At 43.3% G+C, this 25,947-nt stretch overlaps 1 protein-coding gene across 4 annotated transcripts in view; it reads right to left on the reverse strand.

The window, feature by feature from the left end:
* The window catches only part of LOC111982232 (muscarinic acetylcholine receptor M2-like), a 452,193-nt gene that overhangs the window by 6,538 nt on the left and 419,708 nt on the right, over positions 1-25,947 (reverse strand). Inside the window, exon 1 of one of the 4 annotated variants that reach the window (XM_024013796.2) lies at positions 537-715. The exons of the other annotated variants lie outside the window; for them this stretch is intronic. The gene's annotated coding sequence lies outside the window, so the exon portion shown is untranslated. Of the gene's footprint in view, positions 1-536; positions 716-25,947 lie in introns of those variants that run through there. 4 annotated transcript variants of the gene reach the window in all.

Genomic DNA, 25,947 nt, shown 5'->3' on the forward strand with positions numbered 1-25,947 from the left:
GGAACTATAAGGCCAGGGAAACTATAAGACCAGGGGAACCATAAGACCAGGGAAACTATAAGACCAGGGGAACTATAAGACCAGGGAAACTATAAAACCAGGGAAACTAGAGTGATGGGTATACTTTCTACGCTTGGCAACTGTTATTTTTAAATAAATATTTTGTTTTACACCTTCGGGTGCGCGTCACCTGTGGACCTGGAGTTACTCACCGTAATGGGACCTAGTGTCCCACGACATTAAATGGTATAGTCACCGTGTCATGCCTTCGCCTAACATCCTAAGACATTGCTATACACACCCCATGCATGGACCCACATGGTAACAAAGAGAGGAGGCCCTCTGTTTTATTTTGGTCACTCTAGCAAGAGGAAATCTACTCCCTGTTTTTATTTAAGCAAAGCCTTTTACAATCAGTCTACTTGTCCTATGGATACCCTAGCCAATCCCAGGGTATCCAACCCGATCCTGTTCCTCCTAAAGAAAAATACTAATTATATGACCATGCCCGTGTGGGTAAAAGAACGGAGGCTTACCTCTAAATGATGTCTTAGAAGAATTCAGAAAAAGGCTCTGCCCCCAACAACAGTGTTCCGAAGACTGAAGCAAAAACAACAACAGTAAATCATTTGGCAAAATAAATCCCCAAAAAGAGAGAGGTCCAAAAAATAGGCTCTGAAACAAAGAAAGCAGACCCCTTCTAACATGCAAAGACTTATATATTCAAGGCTCCCTCACACACTCCTCCCCACAAACCGGTTACATGAAATTCATACAATACTGTAATTTCCCCTTATTCAACCACTCCCTTAAAACTGGTTACATCTGGTCTATAATGGACTGCCCCTCCCCAAACCCCCAGTCCCCGTTGTTATTYTCTTCTTCCAGAAGGACGTCAAAAAAAGGGGGTGAGTGGAAGTTCACGTTTCGCTGCACATCCCCTCCGTTCTGGTAATTCCCCCGGCTCCACTTTRGGGTGAAGGTGAAGGTGCTGACGATGGAAGTAAGCCTGCTGATGCTGCAATCCCTGGCTGACCGRGAGCGGAGATGCTCGGCCCTCTCGTTCCGTTATTTCTAATTTTCACGATGAATTCCCGCCTTTATGGCCTCCTGCTCCCTCCGACTCAGAATTAGCTGTAGCTCAGCAGGAGTGAGTGTTACATCCAACCCCCGAGTCACGACACATGCTCACCTCTCACCATTACCAATAACAGGGGAGGTTAGTATGTCTTGGGGGTATGATCTTTGACCCTGTGTAACTTTCTCACGCATCAGTATTCACGATTCATTTCTCCATTGTTTTCAGCATACAATGTAGCTCATTATTTGAATTCTTTATTTTATACAGTCTTTATTGCTCATCTTTATCAAGGGTGTCAATCATTTCTGAACTCACTCTATATCCCCCAGTGATTGGTGCTGAGACACAAAACGTGACAGGGAGATAATGGTGCCATTACAGCCTGTGAGGTGAATAATGACATCTCCCCTGCAGTCGTTGACTTACAGGTGTAGGCTTCCAGCTGTACAGCGGCCCCGCTGTGCGTGTGTACAGTTCAAATCACCTGAGGCGAGGCCTGGAGGCTCAAGCACGGCCATCAATCATTGAGGTTGCCTCTCATCAGTCATCAGTCATCACTGAGATCCAGTGCACCTGGGTGATCTACACCATAGACTGCACTCATACACAAAAGCACACATCTCAGGCTCCTAAAGATGGCGATTTTATATGTTTCTTTTCTATTGCCCTGTSATGTACACTGTTTCCTCCTTGGCTAAAACATATTTTTTAATGTTAGATTATCTTATGAATATATCTATATTTCTATTGCCACCCTGTGATTTGTGGTGTAGTCCCATCTCCCATGTCATTGATTTCCACTGTCCCCATTTCCCCATGTTTAGTAAGTTTAAAAGAAAAACGCCAAGGAGAGTCAGTTGCTGCTGTGGGGTGGATGTGTGAATAAATAAGTTGAGTATTGTTCCACATTTGAACTTAGCTGGTCCTGGAGCTGGATCACTAGAGCTYATAATTGCCTGTGCCCTTTGGGAGGCAGTGTCACGACTTCCACCGAGGTCGGCTCCTCTCCTTGTTCGGGCGGCGTTTGGCGGTCGACGTCACCGGCCTTCTAGCCATCGCCGCTCCATTTTTCATTGTTCCATTTGTTTTGTCTTGTTCCCCACACACCTGGTTATCATTCCCTAATTACATTGTGTATAWATTTTCCTCTGTTCCCCCCATGTCCTTGTGTGGAATTGTTTGTTTTGTTACATGTTCAGTGTGTTGCGCCAGGCTGGTTATTGCCCCCTGGGTATTCTTGTGTAACCCATAGGAGGTTGGATTTTTACATTTGTTTTTGTGACTGTATTTAGCGTAGTTCTCTTTTGCATGTTGGCTGGAGGTTTGACGCTGTTGCGTCCATTCGTTGTGCTTCTGCCCAATAAAGAGTGCGCCTGCTCACAACTCTCTGCTCTCCTGCACCTGCCTTCAAACACCAGTAGCGCATACGCTGACAGGCAGGGAGGGCCAACTTCTCCCTTTTTCTGCATTTGTGTGGGTATCCTTCACTTTGTCTGTACCGTCTAACGCCAGACAAGTCAGATCACCAGTATGCAAAACGTTAAAAAAACTTTTCTTCCGAAATCTAATAAATCAAACTGATAGTTTTGACCAAAATGTTTTTTTTAGGTATACTTTCCAGGTAATATTTGTTAGATTCACAAGCGATGACTTCTGACTTCACCTATGTCCTGGGAGACACACAAGCTTAATTTCATCTTGATTCTGTATAAAACATGCAAGGGAATGTGATTACAGGGGAACGGGTTATTTAGCTGCACTTAAAGTGCTGCATTACGCTGACTCCCCAGGGTACAGATTCTCATTCCCATCTCCGAGCACTGATTCAAGGTTTCAGATGATTAGATGCGTTTTTATTGCCTGCCCTCCATGGGAATACACAGGGTTAAGGCCTTTGTTTACTGCGCTGTTTGTGGCGAGGCATGCCTGGAATACACAAGCCTTCCTCACTGCACCACAGCAGACCATTTTTTTCGGGATAGTAAAACGTTTTCAAGGTGCACTTAAACAACTAAAATCAGACATAWAGTATGTAGAAAAACAGATAATGAGAACTAACAATCTCTCAAATTAAAGTCGGGGAGAACCCCATTAATTTTGTTATAATGTTTGAGTCACTCAGATAGCATAAGTACATGACAGAAGCCGTGGCAAATTGTATAGAATTGCAGGAAATAAGCTTTAAAACAAGTCTCTGCGGCCAAGAGGACGGCCTCAAATATGTTCGGTCAGAGACATCACCACTGGTCACGCCCACTACCACGCCCCCCCCCTCCCCCCACGATCAATAACGTTCAACACTCCTCTCAGTGGTATTACATGGGTCTGTTCCAGGCAGAACATATCAGGTTAGTTACTAATGCTGCGGAGCTTAAGGGCAGGCTGATTCCAGTGCAGTTAGTCATGGGGAAATAAATGCTGATATTGAATGTCTGCAAATCTATCTAAAGTGGTTGTCTTAGGATCAAAGTTGTCTTTTAGTGGAAAGAATGTCAGAATCAGAATACATGTTGCTCAAATCACCAATGTGTACACACACACCTGAAAATGTTATGATGTGAAAATCAGTCAGAACAGCATTTAGACTGTACTAGGCGTTGTGTCCGTGCCCTATTGTCTGTACAAACCCATTTGAATGAAAGTGTTTTGGAATTGTTTACAGATGAAATGTTGATCTTTCATCTCAGCAGAGCTCCTGTGGATTTTCAACTGCCGCTGTGAGGTTGACAACCCGGTTAGGTAAATATTGGCTTGTTTCATCACCAGTGTGTGTTAAGTGCATGCAAAATGGGAGATGGTATTGAATACACCCACACACCCACACATCAATAAACTGACAGTATGCTATATTTGTGATTCCTATAGGCTACTGGACATTGAGGTGTTAGTCATTGGAAGTTTAATGGTTGTGATCTTGTCGAGTTGGTGGATGCCGTCTTAGAAAATTTCATCAAAAAATGAAAAAGGCAATTTCCACGATCTATTCTCATTAGGCTATATGGTGGTGAATGCGTTCATGGAGACTGTAATCTTCAGTCACTGGATTATGTATACTGTATGTAGTTTATTCAATATGGTTTGCGTTCATTTCCTTGGAGCATCAAACCCAGTGGGATCATAATGTGAGCCACAGGACCTTTCCCTTGACAGCAGCCTGGAGAAACCTATACATTTGAACCCAGAGCGTGATCCACTTCTCATGGGATGTTTTGGCCTTTATATACCTCCCATGGAAAGATGTCTCTCTGATATTGCAAACAGCTTGGGAGGCAGACAAGCAGTCATCAGATCAAATCAAATGGGATTTTTCACATGCGCCGAATACAACAGGTGTAGACCTTACCGTGAAATGCATACTTACAAGCCCTTAACCAACAATGTAGTTCAAGAAATAGAGTTGAGAAAAGATTGACTAAATAAACTGAAGTGAAAAATAAATCTCAAAGTAACACAAGAAAATTACATAACAATAACAAGGCTATAAACAGGGGTACCGGTACCGAGTCAATGTGCGGGGGTACAGGTTAGTCGAGGTAATTTGTAATGTGACTATGCACAGATAATAAACAGTGAATAGCAGCAGTGTAAAAACAAAGGGTCAATGTATATAGTCCGGGTGGCCATTTAATTAATTATTTAGCAGTCTAATGGCTTTGGGGTAGAAGGAGCCTTTTGGTCCTAGACTTGGCGCTCCGGTACCTCTTGCCYTGCGGTAGCAGAGAGAACAGTCTATGACTTGGGTGACTGGAGTCTTTGACAATTTTTGATGCCTTCCTCTGACACCGCCTAGTGTATAGGTCCTTGATGTCAGGAAGCTTGGCCCCAGTGATGTACTGTGCAATACGCACTACCCTCTGTAGTGCCTTACGGTCAGATGTTGAGCAGTTGCCATACCAGGCGGTAATGCAACTGCTCAGGCGGTAATGCAACTGCTCAGGATGCTCTCGATGGTGTAGCTGTAGATCTTTTTGAGGATCTGGGGACCCATGCCAAATCTTTTCAGTTTCCTGAGGGGGAAAAGGTGTTGTCGTGCCCTCTTTACAACTGCCGTAGTGTGTTTGGACCATGATAGTTCATTGGTGATATGGATACCAATGAACTTGAAACTCTCGACCAGCTCCACTTCAGCCCTGTCGATGTTAATGCAGGTCTGTCCGGCCCTCCTTTTCATATAATCCACAATCTGCTCCTTTGTCTTGCTCACATTGAGGGAGAGGTTGTTGTCCTGGCATCACACTGCCATGTCTCTGACCTCCTCCCTATAGGCTGTCTCATCGTTGTCGGTAATCAGGCCTACCACTGTTGTGTCGTCAGCAAACTTAATGATGGTGTTGGAGTCGTGCTTGGCCACGCAGTCATAGGTGAACAGGGAGTACAGAAGGGGACTAAGCACTCACCCTTGAGGGCCTCACTGTTGAGTATCAGCGTGGCAGATGTGTTGTTGCCTACCCTTACCACCTGGGGGCAACCTGTCAGGAAGTCCAGGATCCAGTTGCAGAGGGAGGTGTTTAGTCCCAGGGTCCTTAGCTCAGTGATGAGCTTTGTGGGCACTAAGGTGTTGAACGCTGAGCTGTAGTCAATGAACAGCATTCTCACATAGTTGTTCCTTTTGTCCAGGTGGGAAAGGGCAGTGTGGAGTGTGATTGAGATTGCGTCATCTGTGGATCTGTTGGGGCGGTATGCAAATTGGAGTGGGTTTCCGGCATGATGGTGTTGATGTGAGCCATGACCAGKCTTTCAAAGCACTTAATGGCTACCGACGTGAGTGCTACGGGGCGGTATTCATTTAGGCAGGTTACCTTCACTTTCTTGGGCACAGGGACTATGGTGGTCTGTTTGAAACATGTAGGTATTACAGACTCGGTCAGGGAGAGGTTGGAAATGTCAGTGAAGACACTTGCCAGTTGGTCCGTGCATGCTTTGAGTACATGTCCTGGTAATCCGTCTGGCCCTGCGGCTTTGTGAATGTTGACCTGTTTAAAGGTCTTGCTCACATCGGCCACGGTGAGCGTGATCACACAGTCACCCGGAACAGCTGGTGTTCTCATGCATGCTTCAGTGTTGCTTGCCTCGAAGTGAGCATAAAATACATTTAGCTTATCTGGTAGGCTCGCGTCACTGGGCAGCTCTTGGCTGTTTCCCTTTGTAGTCCGTAATATTTGTCAAGCCCTGCCACATCCGACGAGCGTCAGAGCTGGTGTAGTAGGATTCAATCTTAGTCCTGTATTGATACGTTGCCTGTTTGATGGTTCATCTGAGGGCATAGTGGATTAGTGTCCCTCTTCTTGAAAGCGGCAGCTCTAGTCTTTAGCTCGATGCGGATGTTGCCTGTAATCCATGGCTTCTGGTTGGGAAATATACGTACAGTCACTGTGGGGACGGCGTCGTCGATGCATTTATTGATGAAGCTGGTGACTGAGATGGTATACTCTTCAATGCCACTGGATGAATTCTGGAACATTTTCCAGTCTGTGCTATCAAAACAGTCCTGTAGCGTAGCATCCTCATCATCTGACCACTTCCGTATTGAGCGAGTCACTGGTACTTCCTGCTTTAGTTTTTGCTTGTAAGCCATAATCAGGAGGATAAAATGATGGTCAGATTTGCCAAATGGAGGGAGAGGGAGAGCTTTGTATGCGTCTCTGTGTGTGCAGTAAAGGTGTTCTAGAGTTTTTTTCCCCGGCCACTAGGAGCACCGCTTCTGGATGAGCATTTTCTTGTTTGCTTATGGCCTTATACAGCTCGTTGAGTGRSGTCTTAGTACCAGCATTGGTTTGTGGTGGTAAATAGACGGCTACGAATAATATAGATGAGAACTCTCTTCGTAGATAGTGTGGTCTACAGCTTATCATGAGGTATTCTACCTCAGACGAGCAATACCTCGAGACTTCTTAAAAAATAAAACATTGCGCAACAGCAGTTATCGACAAATAGACACACACCCCCGCCCCTCTTCTTACCAGACATAGCTGKTCTGTCCTGCCGCTGCACAGAGAAGCCAGCCAGCTCTATATTATCCGTGGCGTCGTTCAGCCACGTCTCGGTGAAACATAAGATATTACAGTTTTTAATGTCCCATTGGTAGGACAGTCTTAATCGTAGATCATCCAGTTTGTTTTCCAATGATTGTACGTTGGCTGGAGGAAAAGGTTGAGGAGGGCGAGGTGCAAAGAATTTGCCGATGAGTAGGTAAACCACCACTTCCCTCCGTATTATTGGCCAATGTGCAATCACACATTCTTACAATGAGATTTGGGCCTTGTCTTGACCAAGCAATATATCCTTCGCTTCGGACTCATAAAATAAAAACATCATCCAGTTTGAGGTGAGTAATCACTGTTCTGATGTCCAGAAGCTCTTTTCGGTCATAAGAGACGGTATCAGCAACATTATGTACAAAATGAGTTACAAACAATACGAAGAAATAAGGATTAGGAGCCCGTAAAACGGCAGCCATCCCCTCCGGCGCCATGTTTCCTCAGCATGGAAATGTCTGAGCAGGTGTGACAAAGCATACAGTTCACAGGCGCCGCTGAAGTGGCAGAGTGGACACAAAGCGCAAGGGGTTAATGGAGAGTTGACAAGCAGTAAATGACATTCAAGCCGGTGGAAAAACACTCTGGGGTGTGCAAACACTGCCTGCTGTCCTCTCCAGAGATCACTGACGGGCCATGTGGCACTGTACGTGTGTAGAAGATGGAAGTGTGTTGTTCTGTTTGTGGTCGTGTGTGTGTGTGTGTGTGTTGTGTGTGTGTGTGTGTGTGTGTGTGTTTGTGTGTGGTGTGTGTGTGTGGTGTGTGTGTGTGTGTGTGTGTGTGTGGGTTTTGTGTGTGTGTTGTGTGTGTGTCTGTGAGTGTGTGTGCGCATGTGGTGTGTTGTGTGGCATGAAGAGGCAGAGTAACCTTGATCCTCCCAGATAGTATGTGACACCTCCTCATCAGCTTGGGTCGGTCCCACTGTGAGGGTTAACCCAATCATAAAAACCACTCTGCTCTCCCTCCATGCTTCCATTGCTTTAGATCACATGTCAACCCATTCCACAGAGGCCAAGTGTCTGCGGGTTTTCGCTCCTCCCTTGTACTTGATTGATGAATTAAGGTCACCTATTAGTAAGGAACTCCCCCACCTGGTTGTCTAGGTCTTCATTGAAAGGAAATAATAAAAACCAACAGACGCTAGGCTCTCTATTGGTTGAGTTTGACACCTCTGCTTTAGATGAACCCCCTCTACTCCTTAGAAGATGCAGAGCCCACAACCTGACCTTTACATGCTACTTCCTAGAAATTAAATTCATCCTGATTTACCACAAATGATACTTTCCCTATACCAGGTCTGTCAGTTTAAGGTGCCCTCTATTCCTCTCCCCTGTCTGCACGGCTCTTAAGAATGCACATATATGTGCTTATTCAAATTCTGGCTAGTTTTCTACAGCAGTCTCCAACGCCATCTGTGAAAAAAAGACAGTGTCATGTACGACCTCTAGCGTCCTGTCAGACCACACCACCAATAGGCTGTGCTGATTTTCGCGACTAGAGAGGAGCTCTTTACAGGAACAACTTAGCAAATGCCACAAATAGACCTTGGACAATGTAATGCAAAGGTTCAACTCATAGGTCATTCCTGAAGATGAAGCATTAGCCAACTATAGGACTAACTGTTGTGCTCTACAACGTTTATTTGAAAAATGTAGTCCTTCCTAACCCAGTTATGCAAATACCACAGTATGACAGTATGAATATGCAAAGTTGTTTTTGTCAGTGAAGAGCAAGAGAAATATAACCTATCACTTAGCTTGCTTTCAATTGGTAACAGTTTCTGAGCCATATGGGCAGGTCAAATTATGCACAGTGATTGGGCAAATTTGCTATGGAAAACAAAAACTACACAGCCCAAATTCTAATGACAAAAAAAACAAAGTTCTCAAGCAGGCGATCAATTTCCTCCTGTCACATTGAGTGTCTGCGCGTGGCTGCGCCCACTACAAACAACAATCACACTGCTTACCCAATTGCTACCAATATTGCCTTTCACTACACATTACTGCGTTCATAATTTACTTTCGACCGAAAAACACTGGACGTATGTTTCCTGTGTTAGATGAACGGTAATTAGCAGTCTTTATGTATTGGTGAAATTCGGTGCATTTTCAGTAATCTTGCGATCATATAAAATCTAAACTAGATACCATGTTTTTGGAGTTAGGACAACCATTGTTTATGCACTGAAAGAATGCAGACCTCCTATACAAACAGGGATAACTAAGTTAAATTAGACTTTATAATACAGCAAGACTTCTGACACGGCAGAAAGTAAGAGTTATTATCTCTAGTGAAGTCTTGTTTTGGCTCATCCTCTGTGGAAAGTGTCCCAGGTGTCATTGTTGGCAGACGGATGTGCCATGTTTTCCACTGGGCTACAAGGACAGTAGCGGCACCCCTGAAATAGCTCATTATGGACAGGCAGAGATATTAACGCCAACATCTGGCAGCCAGGTCATCACTCTGGCGGAATGCCGTAGGTGACAACTGCCGGGACAGGCATCATGTTTGGGAGGGGGTAATGGCATGGAAAGAATGTACACAATGGTAACTGTCACTGGTTCACCTTGATGGGTTAACACTCTAAAAACAGACACTTCCCATCAGCTTGTCACTATATTTGCAGTATTCTTCTTGGCGGTGCTAATGACTGGCAAATATACAAATATTTGTTTTTGAATCGAAATATAACTAAATCCTGCTGTGGCATGTAGCAATATATAGTGCTGGGTTCAGCCTCATTGGAGAAGACCGAGGTATCCTGGAAAACAGAATCACTACAGTGTTGTGCTTGGCTGAGGCTACGGTCATGAAACTTATTACACTTGTGTCATGACGTTGCCCTCTTTGGGTACAGCAAGCCCCATCCCCCTCTCCCTGCCTCCTACAACTAGGCTGCTGTGGTCAGAGAGGTCGTAAATACCTGGAAGAGATTGTCTCCTCATGGACACAGTATAGAGACAGAGTGAGCTTTCATAGAGAACAAAGGAATTTCTTCCACCTCACAGAACTTGAGGTCCGAACAACATTTACGTTCCGGAGAAGGTATAAAAGATCGGTGAAGAATCCAGCTACGAACTGGTCCGTTTGTTACAACTTGGGGAAGCTCATGGGAGACGGTGCGGCTACATTACCATAACGCTGTTTATATAATAGCCTCAGATATGAGGTTTACATCTAATTGTTGTATAAAATGAATGAGTGAGGATGATACTATTTGTAAAATTGTGTAATGTGATTTTGGACTGTTTAATGAAGGAAACTCCAATTCCCTTTTGAGTTTAACTAAATCAGAGGACCGCCCATGAGCCCAGTTAGGGTCAGGCATCCTGGGACAAGCCCTTTTCTGCAATTCCGAATAAAACCCCAACTTTGAGAAATTCTCACCAGACCATGTTTTTCTCCATTACGAGAGAGCAAAGGTTGCAGACCATTGCTGAATCTTTTAACCATACCACGTGGTTAAACTCTTAGACTATCGATACCGACAGAATAAGAACAAGTCTTTGATATTAATTACTAGTCTGCAGCTAGAAATTCGGTATCATTGAACGCGAAGAACGACAACCGCCGAAACATCCATTCTATAATTAAACGAATGAATGTCACTCTGAACTATCCCCTCTAACGACATACAGAGAGAGAGAGACGGACAATTCTACAAAAGAAACAAACTTTTCAACAGCGATCAAGACGACACACTGAGCGTAAATATATATATTGATTGCAGTTGTTCCCGAATGAGTGAGCGTTCACTGTTTCAATTGTTGTAATTATCAACTCTGTAGTGACTTCTCAGGTGAACCCCACTCCCCCTTTTGTCTAACAAGCCGCCATGCCTGTTTAGCCCACTAGGGCACATTCTCCTATCATTTCTTGTAACCATATTTACTTTGTTTGTTTGTTTGTTTATGCATTTCTGTGAATTATGTAGTTAGTAATAAATAAATGATTTAAGACAATATGGATGACTCATAGTGAAGACTGGGTTTGTGCAGATAACCAACAATTTACGACGTTTGGAATGAGACTAACGTGAGGTAAAGTAAATAATTCATTAATTAAGAAGACGAATTGATCAGATATGAAAATATCTGAAAAGTTATTGTAGGAAAATTATAACTTTATAATCTGAATATTTTCCTTGGTGCCCCGACTTCCTAGTTAATTACAGTTACATGATTAATCAGTTTAATCGCGTAATAATAATTACAGAGAGTTATTTGATAAATAAGTCTTCAGTTTAATGATGCCAAAGACACGACACATGGTAATGTGACGCTCTACATAGCCACTGTCATCAGTTGAGCGTATCTCCCAGGTTATACGCTCCCGTAGAGAATGACAATATATCCTGTTTCCTTTTTTATACTGCTGGGGGACTCTCCTGTTGTCCACAGCCATCCATACTGTGCATGACAATGAGCGGGCCTGCCGCTGGCTCATTGTGGTTTTCACACGGTTCCGCACCGCCTCTCCACTCTCTAGGTGTTTGTGGCTCAGTAGTCGTATCATGTTGCAGAAATAACCCATTGGCCCTGCCCTGCGCTGAGGCCTCCTCTATAACGCTTGGTTCCATTACGCCCTGTTCTACAGTGAAGGTCCAGAGCCAGTTGTCTCACGGGTACAGGGAGAGGAACAGGTGTCTGGATATTTTACAGATGCTGGGAACAAACTTGGAGCAACATGGAATTAGGGAATTAATGGAAACAATTTGGTCCAGTAATTAGATTATGGAAATGAAGCACACCTGGTGTGAAGGAGTACATCCTTCAATCTGATGAACAAAGTCTTCAGTGATTATGAATAGAGCAATCTACAGTACACTACATATACAAAAGTATGTGGACATCCCTTCAAATTAGGGGATTTGGCTATTTCAGCCACACCCTTTGCTGACAGGTGTACAACATCGAGCACACAGCAATGTAATCTCCATAGACAAACATTGGCAGTAGAATGGCCTTACTGAAGAGCTCACTGACTTTTTATTTAGACAATGCCCCCGTGCACAAAGCGACGTCCATACAGAAATGTTTTGTTGAGATTGGTGTGGAAGAACTTAACTGGGCTGCACAGAGCCCTGACCTTAACCACATCGAACACCTTTGGGATGAATTGTAACGCTGACTGCGAGCCAGGCCTAATCGCCCAACATCAGTGGCCGACCTCACTAATGCTCTTGTGACTAAATGGAAGCAAGTCCCCGCAGCAATGTAGAAAGCCTTCCCAGAAGAATGGAGGCTGTTATGACAGCAAAGGGGGGGACCAGCTACATATTAATGGCCATGATTTTGGAATGAGATGTTCGACAAGCAGGTGTCAACATAGTAGTGTATGTAAGGACTTTGGAATGTGATGATTTGGCGAAATGGAAGTGTGAACAAAAACGTTATTTATATTGGTCGCTGAATGTTGATAATACTGGTATGATATGGTTAGTATGGTGGTTTTGAGGATTTATAACGACTCTAGCTGTCACGCCCTGGCCATAGAGAGGCATTTATTCTCTATTTTGGTTAGGCCAGGGTGTGACTAGGGTGGGAATTCTAGTTTCTTTATTTCTATGTTTTCTATTTCTTTGTTTTTGGCCGAGTGTGGTTCCCAATCAGAGGCAGCTGTCTATCGTTGTCTCTGATTGGGAATCATACTTAGGCAGCCTTTTTCCCACCTGTGTTTTGTGGGTAGTTATTTTCTGTTTAGTCTCTGTTACCTGACAAAACTGTTCGCTTTCGTTTTGTTACTTTGTTCGAGTGTTTCTTTGATAAATAAAATCATGAACACTTTCCACGCTGAGCTTTGGTCCCCTCATTCTGACGACAGGCATTACACTAGCCTCATTCTGTGCATTGCCTTTTCACTGCATTAGGAGAGTTCGTCTCTTTCTCTCTCTCTCTGAATGTATTACATTGAGGACATCAATTGACTCTGGGTAATGAGCCCTTATTGCACGAGTTGTTGTACAGTGCATGGCTCAGTCTCATAATGTGTGGGATGTGGAGGACTCAATGCACTATCCACTTTATGGGAGAGACAAGGACAAGAGATATGCATTCAGGTCAAGATGAAATGTTTTCTTTAGTAGATTAAGGCCATTCGAAACGCCTCGTCTGAGTGGTTTTACTCTCAGCACCAAAATACCAAAGTCATGACTCATAGAGTACTTTAGGTTTTATGCCAGTATGAACAGCCAGGACATCTCGGTGATTGGATGAGTCAAGTGTTATTTGAGAATGCACAGTGAATTGCACACCGGATTCAGCATGGTATTCAGGGGACAGTCTTTCCTAGAATGTGTTATTAGATGTTAACTTGCTGGTAGGTACTATGTTTTAACTGTCATACAGCACAAGCGGAGTCCTCTCACACGTACAGTGCATTCGGGAAACTATTCAGAGTCCTTCACTTCCCCCCCCAAAAAAAATTACGATGCAGCCTTATTCCAAAATGGATTAAATGTATGTTTTTCTTCATCAATCTACACACAATACCCCATAATGGTAAAATGAAAACAGGTTTTTAAAAACAGAAATACCTTATTTACATAAGTATTCAGACCCTTTGCTATGAGACTAGAAATTGAGCTCAGGTGCATCCTGTTTCCATTGATCATCCTTGAGATGTTTCTACAATTTGATTGTAGTCCACCTGTGGTAAATTCAATTGATTGGACATTATTTGGAAAGGCACACACACCTGTCTATATAAGGTCCCACAGTTGACAGTGCATGTCAGAGCAAAAAACAAGCCATGAGGTCGAAGGAATTGTCCGTAGAGCTCAGAGACAGGATTGTGTCGAGCCTCACATTTCTGCAGCATTGAAGGTCCCCAAGAACACAGAGGCCTCCCCCCGCACCCCCCTGATTCAGAGGGGTTGGTTTAAAGGCATTCAGTTGAAGGCATTCAGTTGTACAACTGACTAGATATCCCCCTTTCCTTTCCTTTCTTAAATGGAAGAAGTTTGGAACCACCAAGACTCTTCCTAGTGCTGGCCGCCCGGCCTAACTGAGCTATCGGGGGAGAAGGGCCTCATTCAGGGAGGTGACCAAGAAGCCGATGGTCACTCTGACAGAGCTCCAGAGTTCCTCTGTGGAGATGGGAGAACCTTCCAGAAGGACAACCATCTCTGCAGCACTCCACCAATCAGGCATTAATGGTAGAGTGGCCAGACGGAAGCCATTCCTCAGTTAAAGACACATGACAGCCTGCTTGGAGTTTGCCAAAAGGCACCTAAAGGACTCTCAGACCATGAGAAACAAGATTCTCTGGTCTGATGAACCAAGATTGAACTATTTGACCTGAATGCCAAGCGTCACATCTGGAGGAAAACTAGCACCATCTCTACGGTGAAGCATGGTGGTGTCAACATCATGTTGTGGGGATGTTTTTCAGTGGCAGGGACTGGAAGACTAGTCAGAATTGAGGGAAAGATGAACGGCGCAATGTACAGAGAGATCCTTGATGAAAACCTGCTTGAGAGTGCTCAGGACCTCAGACTGGGGCGGAAGTTCACCATCCAACAGAACAACGGCCCTAAGCCCACAGCCAAGACAATGCAGGAGTGGCTTCGGGACAAGTCTCTGAACGTCCTTGAGTGGCCTAGCCAGACCCCGGACTTGAGTCCGATCTAACATCTCTGGAGAGACCTGAAAATAGCTGTGCAGCGATGCCCCCCATCCAACCTGACAGAGCTTGAGAATTCTGCAGAGAAGAATGGGAGAAACTCCCCAAATACAGTTGTGCCAAGCTTGTAGCGTCATACCCAAGAAGACTCGAGGCTGTAATCACTGCCAAAGGTGCTTCAACAAAGTACTGAGCTAAGTTTCTCAATACTTATGTAAATGTGATATTTCAGTTTTTATGTTTAATACATTTGCAAAAATTTCTAAAAACTGTTTTTGTGGGGTATTGTATGTAGATTGATGAGGATTTTTTTTTTTTAATACATTTTAGAATAAGGCTGTAACGTAACAAAATGTGGGAAAAGTCAAGGGGTCTGAATACTTTCTGAATGCACTGTATCTAATCAGTATAATGGAGTTTATCCTACTTCAATCACAAATGGAATCTTAACCTTGTAAACTGAATAGAGTTACAGCAATCATTTAAATTCACACCATAGATWTAATAAAGCATTAATACTTTTTTCCAAATATAGGCCCCCTCTTTAAAGAGAACACAGGACGCCTGTGTCGTTCTCCTTGCCATGATGTCTCTCTCTCCTTCTGTGTGAATCAGCGGGGCTGTCTACTCAATCTTAATTGCCCTGTATAGTGTTCTGCCAGCATCGCCGTCACCACGCTCCTGTCCTGTCCTCTCCCCGTCCCCCCTCTGTGTCCTGCTTGTGATGTATTGCTCCTGCACTCTCCGTAGATGGAAAGTTCTGCTGCTCATTAAGATGGAGGAAGATAGCAGGAGTGGAAGGAAAGGCAGAAGAAAGGAAGGAGATAAAACATGGGCCTGTTGGATTTCTTCCACTTCATTGTTTTCGTATTTTCAACCTCTTCCTCTCCCTTTCTCCTTTGACGCAGAGCTTGACATCGTCCTTGAGCAGGTTGTTCCATTCACCTGTATGTTCTTGCTTGCTTTCCTGGCTGCTCTTGTTTGCACAGGTCASATAGAATGGATGTATAACACATAGGAATAGCTCAAGGGAAAATGTGCTATAGTTAAAGGGAATACCTATAACCATACTACCCTGTTCACATTACTTGGCAGTTTTTCAGCAGGGTCAAGTTGTCTCTGAYCCGCACCTTTTGAACTGTAGCTTGACTCATTTACTTACCGCCAGGTACAATCCAGGACACACTCTTGCAACCTGTCTAGCTTCCTCACAGTGGGTTGTGGGAATTGCGGTTCAAGAATCATTAATGTATGAAGGTTCTCTGTGGTCATTGACCTGCAGTAGAATCTGTCTAACACTTGTAAAGAGACAACTTCAACTGTGTCAGATAAGGGAGAAACAAAATGTGCCACATGCCAGACAAGTGGGCGACAACATCCCTTGCAGTAATCTCCAGCCCAAAGCCCTGTGGGGTGTGATGTGTGACTGGAAATGAAACAGGCTGACGGATGCTAATCCACGGAATACAACCTTGATCCAAGCATCAGATTCACAATGCACAGCAATCACAGACACTAAGACTTTGAGAGGCGATGTCATGTCAGGACAGGTGGGAGCAGAGAGGGTGATCGTGACAGAAATCACTTAGGTAGGTCTTATCTCTGCTTCATTTTACTGTCATTACCTCTCATTCCCCTCCCAATGCAAAAGCCTCAGTATAGATTAATTCATGACAGGTTGTATATAACCCAACCACGCATCTTGCTATTAGCACAGAGTTAAAAAAAAGATGGAATTCACACAGTACCTCAGAGCCCGTTAATGGGATTTCTCGCATTGTCTGCTTTCCTGACCTTAACACGCCTGCATAGTGTGTTAATCAGCTTCCATCAGTCACTCAACATTGCTTATTGTTTATGACTTTTTCTGTGTTGGACCTAACATTATAACACTTTAGACAATGGTTACATATTTTCACCAATACCAGGTATTCTTGATCAGTCCTCTCAAAAAGATGCTTATGAATGTCCTAATACCCATTGACATTGTCAGAACAAGCCTCTTAAAATTGCTAAAAAACGAACTCCTCCAATTAGCTCTCAGTCTCGAAAGCCCAGCTTTATATTTCACAGGCACTGTCATAAATTAATCACGCTGTATATTAAACACTTCAGTTTCCCACTTTTCTCTCAACTCATTTGCATTACAGTGAGGGGCTGTCCCGGCAGGAATAGCTGTCCAAAACAGTTACTGCTTCATTAAATGATGTTCACAGAGTTTACTAATAGTGCCTGATTTCTTAGACAATGATCACATAGTTTACTTTTCAAACATGAARGGCCACAGGGGAAGAAGTGCAACAGAGTTGTATGAGCAAATTCTATAATTGAGCCAGGTAAGCAGTACGATCAAGGGACTTTCCACTGAGGAAGATCAGCCTCAGTATTCATACAGTTCTTCAACAGGGACAGACAAACCAATAAGCCGTGAAGCCAGAACAAAATCAGCCTCATTAATTAATTAGGAATGTGGACGCAAGAAGAACTTATGATGCAGCGCTTTGGCAAATTGAAGACCCAAGGTCTCAGCTGCACAGTTAGCCCCCCTCTGCTCTCTTGCTCTCTCTCTCCTCGGCTGCAGAATTGCATTCCCCAGTGTTCTGATGGACACCACAACTCAGAATCTCCAGAGACACCAGGCTGCCGGACTTTGGCACATAAATCCCCACTCTCATGCCCCTCAAGACACGGCTAATTGGGTTTTGCGGATTGGTAGGAGCAAAGACAGTGCGCCCAACACAGCATCTCATTAAAACTCGAGCCCAGAGCCAATCAAAAATCAAGGCCCAGCAGCACTGACTCCGATTAAGGTTATTTTTGTTTGTCAATGTGCTGACTTTGTCAGGGGACCCGGGCCTGAAGGAAACTTGCTGTCAAATCTGATTCTGTTAATTGGTGATGTCACTTCTGAGTTAATGTGGCCTCTGGTCAGAAATGCCTTGAAAAGGGCAGTTCTTTGACCTGGATAGTTCTGCACTTCTGACTGCAACCACTTCGACACCATTTCTTCAGAATAGAGAAGAACCCTGCTCTGAAAGAGCACATCTAACTTCCAATTTGCACACAGCAGGCAACAGGATTACCACTTGCAAACCTAGTGAGTTATTCAACAGAACCAAAATTAGGTAAACATTACTGTTTCTCCTTTTGAACAGACGTATTCAGCTCCTAACTGTTTGCTCTACTTCAGTTGATTCGTACGAACTTTGTCCTGGTTTGCATCTTGCTTTGGGGTGTACTAGCAACACCTTTCCATAATGCCCTGACAGTCTTGCGTGTGTACAGCAGGCATGGCATGAAATCTCCATGAGAATTCACACTTGTGATCCTTTCACTACCTACTATGCCAACAGCCTGAGGTTTCACCAGGAGGGTTAGAGACAGGAAGCWAAGACATACAGGTGACACTTCAGTGAGGAAACACGTCTTGTCGCTACACATCATGTCAACTTGTCCACATTCATTAATGTGTAGATGTATGTACCAGCTATCGGTAGTTCCATTGTTCTGGGCTTTCCATCCCCAGTCAACATGCTTGACATTTAGCACGTGGACATACAGTATAGAGTARTGGTTTGTGCTAAATATGGTTTTGGAGAGACATGACTTGACCCAATTGATGATGACAAATGCAGAGCATAGCTGTTGCTAAGCAGGATACTGAACGTTATTCATGGTTCATTAACAGTTACAAAAAGCGAATTGCCGACTGATTGAAGGTATCCTATTTGTGCATTGATAATTGATATGTTTTAAAAAACGTTTTACCTTACTCTGAGCTAATGACTGCTGTGTGAGTTACTAGTCTTTGTTTTTGAGTTTATGTAGAACAAAACATACACTGCAACAGCAGAAATCGAATGCTGATTAGGGTCCTACTAGGACTTGTATGTTYTGTCAAATTAACCAAGAACGAGCATAGAGCAGTAATCAGACATTACGTTTTAGAGGGCCTCAGGAAATGCCAGCATCGAATGGCTCTCTTCTACAGAAGTACATTGTGACAAAGCATGTTTCTGCACGACTGGTTTCTCAAATGTATCAGAGCCTGCTGGAAGAGCTTTCTTGCTGCAAGTCTAAACAAACATCAGCAGACTCCTCGGGGGAAATCTGATATCTTTACTAATGGAGATCATTGACGGATTTCATTGTCAAACATATCAATGAAGTTATTCACGGTCACTGCCGAAGTCAAGAGGTTCTAAGAGTGTCTGAAAGACTAGAAAGACAAAGAACTAAGGGTTGTTTTCTGGTACATTTGGTTAATATCAATAGTTGCGGTTTAAAATCTATAACTTCAGAAACTCTGATCTGAACACAGTGTAATTGCTTCCTCTCATGACAGTGTCAGAATTTATATCAATGCCGTTACATTAGCTGTGAGGTTCCAATGGTGGAATCTTTGTACATTAACATTTAGAGTAGAGGTTTTTCGATGGAGTAGCCTATCTTTCACTGTTAGTCTGTAATGCTTCTGCCAATTTTCCTTTGTTAGAGTTTTGAGAGAAAGATAGGATGAGCAGAAAAGGGGGGGGGATTAATTGGCAAACATCCAGTCAAGATAGGGTAAACAACAAACATTATAAACTGATACTGGTCTAAGAAACGAGACAGTGCAAGCAAAAGGCTGGACATTAAGAGAAGCGGTCGATCTACGGGGGGAGAAGAGCTGGATGGAAAGACTTCAGATCAGTACCCTATCTTGTTTTCTGAGATGGGGCTGTGCAAATGATTTTCCAAGCTGTCTGAGCTATGAGGAAAATGGACGCTGCATTGTAGTATTAGTCAGCCCCATCAGCGGCTACAGTACTTGATCGTCAGAGACCTATAAATGATAGACGTTAAGAACTGTTTTATGTGACAATGGAAGTACCTCATAGCCTCACAAAGGCCAGTAGCCCATTTTGAACATGGTAACTCAAGTGATGAAAAATTAAAGAGGCACAATTCTCTTTCTCTACAAACTTTTAAGCTTTGAGCACAATTGACCTATTACTCCGGTGGGGGAGATGATAGATTCGGATTAATTAAAATGCATGCAGCTCTTTCTGCAAAAGCCAGACGAGGATCAATCATTCACAGAGAAATGACAGTGATTTTGATCCCCCTCTTTGTCATACGATTCAGATGAGGGTAACTGAAAAATGATAATTGACCAGAATGAAAAAGTCCTTGTCTCTTGAGATTAAATTCACTTCTGTCTGAGCCCTCGGTGGCAAGGCCGACCCACCAGTGTAACGATAGTGAATCAGTCAAACACAGAGAAAAGTTGACAAGCTGAACTATGAGGAGCCTTGAACTGCAACACCGTGGATTAACAGAAGCCCAAATTATCTGTAGTCTATAGTCCCTAATATTTCTGTTAGAAAAAACATGATTTTAGTAGTTTTCTCACATAGTGTGATGGTACATGATCTATTATTGTACAATACATTCGGTAATGTATATAAGTGTTTACAGTATAGCAGCACTTCCTCCACACGCCAAAAATATGAAAATGACCCTTTTAAAAATGAGTCAAACTTGTTTCCTTTATTTTAATAACATGCGCTCTTCCCAGGAACGCTAGCTGTTAGATGTTCCAGTGTTTACCGGGAAAGCTTCAAAAGGAACAAAGTAATGCAATATGTTCCAGTGTTTACTGGGAAAGCGTCAAAAGGAACAAAGCAATGCAATACATGTATTGGGCAATTCAAAGGCACCTTGTAAGCATTTCGAAGTGTTCGCCTACTCACTGTACTTCTTGGAGCACAATTTTGCGCTTTTGTGCTTGTAATATATCCCAGCTAATAGTTCTCTCTTTCTTAGACCATCAACGGAGTAAAGAAAACTCTGCTATTTGCCTGAAATAAGTCTGCAACCTTTATTCCAAGAAAGTAACCTTTTCACTTCTATCAAGTTGAAATGTCATCCTAACAGAAGTAGCTGTGTTTGCTGGTATACCTAAAGATAGCTCTGCAATGCTGCTATAGGGCACCACCATTCACCAGGTCAGATTAGTTTGAAAAGGGAAGGAGCAAAAAAGACTGGGATATGGTATTGCTGTGTGTTCTGATGCGAAGCAGCATATAAACTGTACACTGTATAGCTCTGGTAACGACACAGGCGTCACATATCAGAAATCCCATGCATCATTCAAGTTTCAAGTTTTAATGACACATGCACAAGTACAGTAAAAATGCCTTTCTTGCAAGCTCTAACCCAGTGGTCACCAACCAGTCGATTGGTCGATCTCCAAGGCATTCCTAGTAGATCACCAAACATTTCTGCAAAAAACCCAATGATAAAGCCTTGCATTCCTATTGTTTTTATTCTCTTCACAGTGTTGACGGTAGGTGCACTTGATTCAGCAGCCCTAGTGCCGGGAAGGCAAAGTGTTCCCATTTTCAAACATTTTATGTGTCTGAAGGTACAACTCTGCATACCCAGCAGACCCAGAGAGCAAATCAAGTGCACCTATAGGCCTCCCGTTGGCCAATCAGATAGCTCAGATCACCGTGTCTGTACAGTTTCCTCATGCCAAAAGAAGCCTGGAAGCCAGCAAAGTTGATAATGTGYGACTTCAAAACCTTTAAAACCATGACTAGAGAGAAACTCAACGAATACAGCGAAGAGTGGCTGTTTTTATGGGTTAGTTCATGTTTAAGTTGTTATTCAGCACTGTCAACACATCGTTCAGCACTTTTATGAGCCATAAAATGTGCATTCTCCTTACTTTCACTCGCGCTACAACCAGCACTGCAGCTGTAATGAATGAGTAGCAAAGGGTTTCGATAAGCTCGAGTTGTTATTATTTGCGCCTTGTGTCTTTTTTAATATCAAGGAATATTTCACTTTCTCTGGTCATAGGAGTAACAACATGAATTGGTGCATGAAGCAGAAGTAATGCAGTGCGACTTAAGTTTCGTCATCAGCTGGAAGACTGTGTCCCCTTTTCTCAACGGAGGGCGGGAGTGAGGAGGGATGGTAAGTCGCGTGAGAGGCAGCCTCACTGCTGCTCACTCCATCCCTCAGACTGACCATCAGATGCAGGCCATCAGTCCAGTAAAAAAAGAAGCACATTATTATACTCACTTAGCTGTGCCTCACAAGTAATACAACACATAATATATTACCAGTGTGATCATGTACATACAATTTTGAAATATAGTTTTAAAATGGTCTGAGAAGAACAACACCGGCAGGGAAATTCAAGCTTAGCCAATATGCAGTGATAATGTATTGGGTCTATAGTCTGCTGCACAAACCTCATTGCTACAGAACAGTTTTTAATTGGTTAATGTTGCATAGGCTTGCATTTTGACTCAGAAAGTGATCTTGACTCAGAAAAGGTTGGTGAACACATCTCTAAACCCAACAATGCAGAAATCAGTAACAATGTAATACTAAAAATAACAAGATAGAACAAAAACACACAAGATATAAAAAAATAAAATAAGAAGAACACAATAAAGTAAGTAAGCATAGTATACACAGGGTCAGTTCCAGTACCATTTTAACAATGTGCAGGGATACTCTAGGCTCGATGTGTTCATCGTTTAAGCTAAAGGTCACACATTACACTAGGGATGGCTCCTGCTGAGAACCTCAATGGGCCAAAGGTGAAACACACTGTGCTCTATTCTGGGCAATAATGAGATGCACTGCTTCCTGTTTACCTAAATGCTAAACTAAGGCATCTGTTGAAATCCTTAAACTTTTAGATTCACCAGTTTCAACCACAGCACTCCAGGTTTTCCTGCTTATCCCACCACAACAACCGGTGCTTCAGAATTAAATGTCTCCCCAATAAAAAAGAACAGATTAGATTAGTATAGATATTTTATTTGAGGTGAATAATGGATATTTAGCATTCTTTAAAATGCTCCCTAGGTTGTGTTGGTTTGCTTTAGTGCTTATTTGTTTATTCTCTCATGTCTCAGCGTGATTTATCCTTGTCCCCCGTTGAGCTGTGCAAAATGAAGTGTAGCTTCTCTCCTGGAGGCTGCCACCAGATACTTCCTGGAAGTTTGGGTTTTACTCAATACGATCCCCTCGCAGAGGAAAATATGGATTTATTTTTGTTAATGTGTTGGCAGTTGCAACATTTTAGGAGTCAGGCCTCAAACTACTCTCTTGTAATGTGTTCTACTCAATGTGAAGCTATGAGGTAATTGTTGAATCTACCTTCTTGCCCTTTGTGCTGTTGTTTGTGCTCAATAATGTTGTACCATGTTTTGTGCTGCTACCATGTTGTGCTGCTGCCATGTTGTGTTGCTACCATGCTGTGTTGTTGTCTTGTGTTTTTTTTTATATCCCCCGTCCCCGCAGGAGGCCTTTTACCTCTTGGTAGGGCTTCATTGTAAATAAAAACTTGTTCTTAACTGACTTTCCTAGTTAAAATAAGTTTWAAAAAATTCACTCTCCCTCTCTCTTAGCCATTCCGTCTCCCCGGTTAGCTAGCTGTGCTTTCTCATAATCTGATTAGGAAATGCCATTTGAGGTCTGATTAATCAGCCTAATAAGGGCTCTCTCTCTCTGAGCCTTCGTCCCCGTTAGGAGATTAGCATCAGGCTGTAGCTGTATGATTGGGCCTAGTGTAGAGACTGACTGTGTTGAATCTGCTCAGTGCCGATGTGATGAGGAGGGCTGAGCAGCCAACTCTTACGTGGTCCTATTGATCTGATCATTTCCAAATGACCGGAGAAAGCCAAGAGTTGGTTAAAGGTGGGGTTTCGTCTTGGCTGCTGTTGATTAACACGTTCCCCTCTTATCTCAGGATGAAAGCAATTGCTGTATTGGCTTGACAGCAAACAGTAATTGCGGGGGATGTTTTGGCCGTGAAGGGAGGTGAGTTTAGGCTCATCAGGCGTAGATGACAMAGGGATGAGAAACGTTCAATAGTAAATTGGTTACAGGAGCCAGCCAATACAAATGCTTATCAAGTGTCAGTAATCAGGGTGAGTGCAGTCTCTCAGATTTGGCATAATGTTAGTGTTACAAATGGATAATATCATGGCCTAACACACTGGGCACACCTAGGCTGGGACAAAATGCATGACGTTTAGAAGGGCAGTGTCGGAGGAAGAAATATTGTTTGTTTGGGTGAGGTAAGGAAATGAGATTATTCCATCTGGCTGTGACCCGGCGTTATGATGATTATCATATATATTATTATACTCAGTWATMCATTTATTCTGGCAGTGATGGAGCGGAGTGTGGTTTTAATCTGCCAGCGTCCCGCCGTCACACTTTCATGCTGTGGCTGGTTTGATAAACTGGTGCTAAGCGCTCGGTGCTATGCGTGGGAAAAAGGGAGAGAGGGAGTTGGCCACTACCAGGCAACCATCCAGCTGGACAGTTCCCTGCCCCAAGTTTGYCATTGGTACACTGCTTCCTTATCATATGTGACTGGGTTGGAAAGGGGAAAAGAATGGACATCAAGCATGTATACAAGTTTTACATGAAACTATGATCGTTTTGGTTTCGCTGACTCCTTAGGGGGGCGTTGCATTTTACAACCATCTCTCTTGAGCAACCGTTGTGTTATCTAAAAGGAAAAGGTCAAACGTATTACCCACGTTTTCCTTTTCAATGTGTATGTTTTACATTTAGATTGGAGTTTTGTCTCGGGTCACAGGCCCAAATCTCCCTCTCCGCTCTCCCTCTCTCTCTCTCTCTCCTCTTCTCTCTCTCTCTCTCTCTCTCTCTCTTCTCTCTCTCTCTCCTCTCTCTCTCTCTCTCTCCTCTCTCTCTCTCCTCTCTCTCTCTCTCTCTCTTCTTATGAATGTCTGCCTCTGTATAGCTGATAGCAGGGTTAGTGGGCAGCCCTCTCTATTCTGAGACAGAGTCATGAAAGGATCATTATCAGTGACCCCTGAAGTAATAAAAGCACGGCTTTGTGCATGAGGAGGGAGAGGCTGCAGCGAACAGGCAAAGAGGCCAGGCATCAGTGATGGGTCACTACAGGCAAAGAGGCCAGGCTTCAGTGAGGGTCACTACAGGCAAAGAGGCCAGGCTTCAGTGATGGGTCACTGCAGGCAAAGAGGCCAGGCTTCAGTGATGGGTCACTGCAGGCAAAGAGGCCAGGCTTCAGTGATGGGTCACTGCAGGCAAAGAGGCCAGGCTTCAGTGATGGGTCACTACAGGCAAAAGGCCAGGCTTCAGTGATGGGTCACTACAGGCAAAGAGGCCAGGCTTCAGTGATGGGTCACTACAGGCAAAGAGGCCAGGCTTCAGTGATGGGTCACTACAGGCTCTTAGCACAGTGCTTTTCAAATCTTTTTTCCCCTCCCGCCGACTTCACACGGGGACAGTTTTCTCTCACCGCAATTTTCACTGGAGTAATTACAAAAAGTTTTAAAGTGAAAATCTGTCAAGTTACAACAAGTGTTGAGAAGAGCAGGTTGCGGGGTAATTTATATTTCTTATTCGGTGGGTTTGAATTGTAACTTGTTTATTTCTTGTTGGGGATAAACTATTTAGGTTGGGTGATGAATTTTTWAAAAGCTTTAGAAATGCCCATTGATGGATGGCATAGGCCCTTGGGTTATATTTAGAAATACTTTAGAAGTATTTATCTCTCAGCCTAATAATCCAAGCAATCAGAAAATGGTGACGTGTGTGTGCGGGTGTGAGTGTTTGTGTGTAACAATGAGGTGCATAGTGGTGGTTTCCATGATTCCATGAATGTTGACATCTGGAATCCGTGTGGACATATGATAGTGTATTCTACATGCTTGTGTAGATGGGAGACTCTGCACTCAGCAGATGTTGCAGATAATCTGATTGACAGTTGGCTCCTGGTACTGCCCCGCCCCGTACCAGTTTAACATTGATACCTGAGATAGGTTGTCTAACCATGTTCTCTGTTAGCGTAGAGGGATGGAAGTGCTGTATGTATAGGTCACACATGAATCTAGATACATTCAGCAGATCTCTTGCCATACAGATGATAGATTGATATTCCACACGTTTTTTTATTTTGATTAATGTACAAATGAAAGCTGTTGAGCAGATAGGAGCAACTCCAGCGTATCTTTTGCATATAAGACAGCTGTAATTGTAACGATGACACTGCTACTCAGGAAGCAAGTGGTGAGTTTATTATTATTATTAATAATAATAATAATGATGATGATGATGATGATGATGATGATGATGATGATGAACATAGAGTGATACAAAACAAGCGCCACGTCTGGACATAAACACATAATTAATACT

This window comes from Salvelinus sp. IW2-2015, linkage group LG3 (assembly GCF_002910315.2).
Source record: "Salvelinus sp. IW2-2015 linkage group LG3, ASM291031v2, whole genome shotgun sequence".
NCBI lineage: Eukaryota > Metazoa > Chordata > Actinopteri > Salmoniformes > Salmonidae > Salvelinus > Salvelinus sp. IW2-2015.